The sequence below is a fragment of the Mirounga leonina genome, unplaced genomic scaffold (genome assembly GCF_011800145.1).
Source record: "Mirounga leonina isolate KUSES-001 unplaced genomic scaffold, KU_Mleo_1.0 Mir_117, whole genome shotgun sequence".
NCBI classification, from domain to species: Eukaryota; Metazoa; Chordata; class Mammalia; order Carnivora; family Phocidae; genus Mirounga; species Mirounga leonina.
The window spans coordinates 5606416-5612415 of NW_023270274.1; the positions used below are offsets into that span (position 1 = coordinate 5606416).

Below are 6000 nucleotides of genomic sequence, written 5' to 3' on the forward strand. Positions count from 1 at the left end.
TTCCCTCCCGCTCATCTACCCCAGGGAAGAAGTCATCCATTCATTCAACAATAGTCACTGCACTCCTACTTCGCTCTGGGTGACGGACATAAATAATTCACAGCTCTGTCACTGACAAAGCCACAGACCTCCAGAGAAGAGAGCAGTGGACCAATAATTATGGGATAACTCTGAATCACGTCCTGTTGGGAGCCCAGAGGAGGGAACCTTCCAACTCTGTACGACCCAGCCAAGAAGGACATCCCAAAGGTGATATGAACCTAGTCTTGACACCACCCCGGACAAGAAAAGAGAAAGGCTGAATCCTTTAAGAGTCTTTTGCTCACAAACTATAGAAACTGACAAGACACCTGGAATGACTCAAGAGCTATCTGTCACAGGCATTACAACACTGACCTTACCTGCTGAAGGGAGTTATGCAAGCTTTCGGAGCCTGTTTCCTCATCTGCGATATGGACTCAGTAGTTTTTGAAACAAATATTGTATGTGAAGTCCTTAGCAACATGCATAATAAGCTGTGAAAAACTACACACAATTACTAAGGAAAAGGTGGGGGGACTTGACAAAGATCAGGCCCAGAGCAGAAGGAAGACTGAACATCAAGCCACAGCAGGGCTGAAGCCAGAGCAGCTGTCCGCAGGATGGCCTCAGATGGCTCTGCTCCAGACACCCGCACGGTGGACTTGGGCACCGCCTGCAACTCCCAGGACAGAGATTCTAACTGGCTAACCTGGGGCGGGGGCAGTCAACGTGACGGGGGACCGACGTTCAGCCATTCTACTTTGCAAGGACATGCCAGATAGGGGCCCCGACAGACCAATTCTGAAGGCAACCCAGAAGGCTCGGTATTGCTGGAGACTGGGGTCTGAGCAGAGGGGCAGAACGGAGAGGAGTGTGGATTTTATCCTTGTGAAGGGTGGTAAGACTGGAGCAACACTGGGTCTGTTCCTGGGACACGGATCTGGGATGGCTCCACACAAGGCACCCTCGGGCATTTAAGCCTCAAACGAGCCCACCTTATCCTCCCTTGGGGCCTGCCCCTGCAGGACGACCCAGACCACCAGACACTCTGGTCTCCTCCAGCTATCTGCTGGGTGGCCTTCTGTGGCCCAGGGTGAGATCATCCCCTTGTGGGACACAGGCCACGTCTAAATGGCACTCTTTTCCAGCATGCACACAGCTCAACTGCATGGAGATTCTGGGATACAAGATGCAATTTTCAATCTACTTGGCCCCCAAATTCAGCAGAATTTGGATCTTTTTAAGTGTTTTAAAAACAATCTGTGCTAATGGCACAATGTTCTTGCTAATGCCCTTTAAGGGCCAAATTTTCAAAAATGGCAAATAAATTTGTTTGTCGTTTCCATGTGTAGTTTTATGGGTGGGTATAAATACTGAAGCTGAAATAACAAGCTGATTTTTCCTCACAAACATTTACACTTGGGATCAGATGAAGTGTACATTGGAAAGGTTATCACCCACATCTAAGGAGAAAGGGCAGGACCATTCTCAGCTAGGGGCACATGAGCCAGACAGAGTCAGAAAGGGGCTGTGAACGCAGAACAGAATGTTCTCCTTATGTCAGGCCTTAAGAGAAACGGGGCTGCGCTGTCTACACAGCACGCCACTGGAACGCCAGATGTGGCTTATTGCCTCACTCCAGCACCCTCTCCTCTCCTCTCCTGCCCCACCTCACCTATTACCCCAGATCAGCACCCCCCCACAAGACCCAGCATGTCCCAGCTTTCTGACCCCACAGGTACCAACGCCAGCTACCTAAACTTGCTCCAGGAAAGTCTTGTTTGGGATCAGACTTCCCACCTCAGTGGATTCCCCCCCAGCCTCCTTCAGCCCTGGACTCAGGTTTGTTGCCTCCCTTAACCTCTGAGGTGCTCAGGAGTCAAGATGAGGCCTTCCCCACCAGCCCGAGCCCACTGGACTCCCACCCTGCCCCCATGCCAACCCCGCCAAGTAATTCAGGTAAGCAAGCAACTTCTGGGCCACCATATCCTGACTATTCCCGACTAGAAGAGTTCACATGAAAGACTCTAAAGCAAATGGTAAGATTCAAGACTGGGGTGTGGCTCTGTGTGCCTCCGCTCCCAGACACCTGCAGTAGATGAGGCTGTAACCAGGGCACACACCCTGGAACACACCAGGATGGTGGCACCAGAAGCTCGGAGCTGCCTGGCGCCTTTTCCAATCGGCTGGCCACGCCCACGCTGTGCCAGCTCTGGGTGTGGGGCCTCACTCACCCCGGCTGCAGCCACTTAAAAATGAGAAGAGTGAGATCTGCTCCGGGTGGCGCTACACAAGGGCGGGGGTGATGGGGGCTCTGGGCACATAAAGAAGCAAGAGAAATCACCCAAGGACTGGGCTGTGCTTCCTCCTCTCGGGGGGAGAGAAGGAGCAGCCCGGGGCTGGAGGAGAAAGCCAGCTCTGTCTGCGGCTGCCACACCCGGAGGGCCCACGGGGGTCAGGAAGGAGGAGGCGCAAGGGCACTTTAGCAGGAGGTGAGGTGGCCACCAGCTCCCAGGCCGCGCCACCCACAGGAATGCGCCCTGAGGAAACCACGGGGCTCCTGGAAGACAAAGGGCCTCAGGTCTTCCCTGCCACAGGAGCCCACCCTCCCTCCAGCCTCACCCTGTCCTCAAACACTCCACAAGCCGAATGCTCAGCCTCAACAGCCCACCCGGTGAACGCGACCTGCCCACACACTCCTCCACCTCTGTCCCCACTCACCATTCCTGCACCCTGCCCATCCTTCTTTCCTCCACGGAACACGGCTCACACAGTAAATGCTTGCTAAAGAAAACACGTGTTTTATTTGTGAATCCCTTCTACGATCCCGGCATAGAACGTAAGCATGAAGGCAGAGGCTGTTACTTCATTCTCGAATCCCAACATTTATTCAGCGTCTGTTGCGATACTGAAGCTTTCCCAGGACTGCCAAAAAAACACAAAAAACACTTCTGCGAGGCTAATACCTGATTCGCAGATAAACTACATTTTAGTGTCACCCATACAAGCCCTAGCTTATTTGCGTGCCAGAGATTAGATTTTATTGGATGCCTACACTCAAGTCGGTCCACAAAGAATTACTCAACAGAGGAATGAATTAGTAGATATGTTTGGTTTGGAAGTTCCTGGCTTCACGACTTAGTTTCGGTTACCAGGAATTTTCCAGGACTTTTTCTCTAGCTTTAAAAACCACATCTCATCCCACCATTATTTTTTTTCTCTCTCCAGAGTTTCTACATTTAGCTTCAGGATTTATCAATGACATTTTCCCTAAGCAAAAGAAAGAGTCATCAGCCAACATTTTAGAAATGAAAAGTTGAAGCTTCTTCCTTTTCCGAAGTCACTGCTGATTCCCGGAGAGCTCATAGGATCCCCACCAGCTTTTCTCGGGCAGTTTTGAGGGAAAGGGGGAACCTGGAACCACGCGACCTGCCCAGTCCGGGCACAGGCACCATCGTGCTCAGTGGACTCCTGCCAAGGGCCATTAATCACTTACAATCTCATTGTCCTAACCATGTGCAGACTGTGGACTGGCTTTTGGCAATGAGCTGCCCTCGTGAAGTCAGGTCCTCGCTTCCCGCGGGGCGTGCCACGGAGGAGCGAGCAGCGCCGCTCTTCCAAAGGGTGAGAGCGATGTGCTGGAGGGCACGTCGCTGCCAGCCACCAGTCCTGGCCAGAAGCAGTGCCGGGGCGCTGGCCCAGGGCAGAGGGGTGATGTCAAATGTTCCTGTCGCAAGCTGCCTTCTGACTAGACGGAGCTCTGGGGTCATGGGAGAGCGGCTTCCCTGCAGAGCTATGGCTCTGAAACCTGCTGCCCACTTACCTCCTTCAGGAAGCACTTCACTGGGTTTTGCCAGCAACATAAAGGGTCTTGCCCCACTAACTGGTGCTTACATAAAAAGAGTACACATTACTGAGTCTACCCCGAAGCTGGTCCCCACCTCTCCCCACTGTGAAGTTATTATGACCAGAGGAAATAGTTATTTTATAAACAAACACCCTGAAAACTACTCTGTAATAGGGGTGTGCATATTGGAATTGTAAAGAAAATAACTATCACTCCTTTGTTTTTAGGACACTGAATTTTGCAATTGAACTTCCTTTGCTACTGAAATAGTCAACCCAGCATCCAAAGATAATTTCATCCAAAGATAAAGTTTTTCATCCCCACATGAAATAAATTTCAACACCCAGAAAAGCTATGCACCTACATGACCAAGAAAATACACTCAAGATTATAAGCCTCCACGAGGCTGTTCCCTTGGCATAGCTGGCCCCCTTGCCCCCTCAGTCCCCACATAGCCACGACCTGCAAAAGCTGACAGCCCACCCTGGTGGTCCCCACCCCAGGAAACGGAGTTTAGTGGGGAAGACAGATAAACCAGGGAAGTAAGTACATAAGTGCAGAAGTATCAGATGCTTTTACACACACAAATATCAATGTCAAGCCATTGTCACCAGATTCTCCCCATGCCACCCTGGGCTGTTCCTAAAGAATCTAACCCTGAAGACCTTGATCCTCTAGTTCCCATCTCAGGATCCTTTAAAAGCGAAACAACACACACACACACACACAAACCCACGGAGGAGAGTTCTTCGTTAAAATACCATGAATCACACACACCCGGAATGATGAAGTTAAAGAGAGCTCAGCAAACGCTGTGGGCTGTTTTCACGCATAGCATCTTTAATCGAAAAAATCCTACAAGCTAAACAAGCCACGAGGGCAGGCTTCTGTCCACAGACGTGGGGCGACCCCCACCCAAAGGTAAGGGGCCTAGTACCTACACGCAGAGTCCTCCTGGGAAAACCCAAGTGCTCCATTCCTTTTCATGAAGGGTCGCAAAATGTGAACCCGCAACCAGGGCTGGAGAGACCTGCCTCCGAGACAGGGGTCTGCACTCGCTTCTCCACTCCGGGGAGACCAAGCCTGCTTCCCTCAGTGACCCAGTCCCTCTTAGCGGTGACTGAGGGGTGTGGTGGCTTTGCCTCAGCCTCAGAGCTGGGAGGAAAACACAGATCACAATTTGGCTTCCGTAATTTTTACCAAATAATAGGACAGCCTGCCTCTTAGGGCCGAAGCTGCTGCAGAAAACAGCGGAGACAGTGGTGAGAACACGAGCTTTGGAGTGAATCTGGTTTCCGGTCCCGCTCCCGCGATCAACACCTCCTTGTGGCTTTCGCCTGGGGATGTCACCTTTCCGAACCTATGAAAATGACTGCAACAAGTGAGAAGTAAACAGGACGCCAAGTGCTCCAGAATAAGGTGAGCGAGCACCCAAAGCAGACACACCGCTGTTAATGACATCCTGGAGGCTTGGCTACCTTCTATCCACGCTACCTTTGTCGCGATCACTTAAAAAGACTTGGTGGTTGGGCGCCTGGGTGGCTCAGTCGGTTGAGCGACTGCCTTCGGCTCGGGTCGTGATCCTGGAGTCCCGGGATCGAGTCCCGTATCGGGCTCCCTGCTCGGCGGGGAGTCTGCTTCGTCCTCTGACCCTATCCCCTCTCATGTGCTTGCTCTCTCTCATTCTTGCTCTCTCAAATAAATAAATAAAATCTTTAAAAAAAAAAAACTATTGCATATTGGAAAGTTGCTAAAAAATTACATCTTAAAAGTTCTCATTGCGGGCGCCTGGGTGGCTCAGTCGGTTAAGCAACTGCCTTTGGCTCAGGTCATGATCCTGGAGTCCCGGGATCGAGTCCTGCATGGGGCTCCCTGCTTGGCGGGGGGTCTGCTTCTCCCTATGACCCTCCTCCCTCTCATGCTCTCTGTCTCTCATTCTCTCTCTCGCAAATAAATAAAATCTTAAAATAAATAAATAAATAAATAAATAAATAAATAAATAAAATAAAATAAAGTGCTTTCAGCGGCGCCTGGGTGGCTCAGTTGGTTAAGCGACTGCCTTCGGCTCAGGTCATGAACCCGGAGTCCTGGGATCGAGTCCCGCATCGGGCTCCCTGCTCGGCAGGGGGTCT

General features: G+C 51.3%; 1 long non-coding RNA gene across 1 annotated transcript in view; it reads right to left on the reverse strand.

Moving 5' to 3' along the window:
• The window catches only part of LOC118007293, a 130068-nt gene extending 127102 nt beyond the window's left edge, over positions 1-2966 (reverse strand). Inside the window, exon 1 of the long non-coding RNA XR_004678366.1 lies at positions 2743-2966. This is a non-coding gene — a long non-coding RNA (uncharacterized LOC118007293). The remainder of the gene's footprint in view (positions 1-2742) is intronic.
• Positions 2967-6000: the final 3034 nt, after the last annotated feature.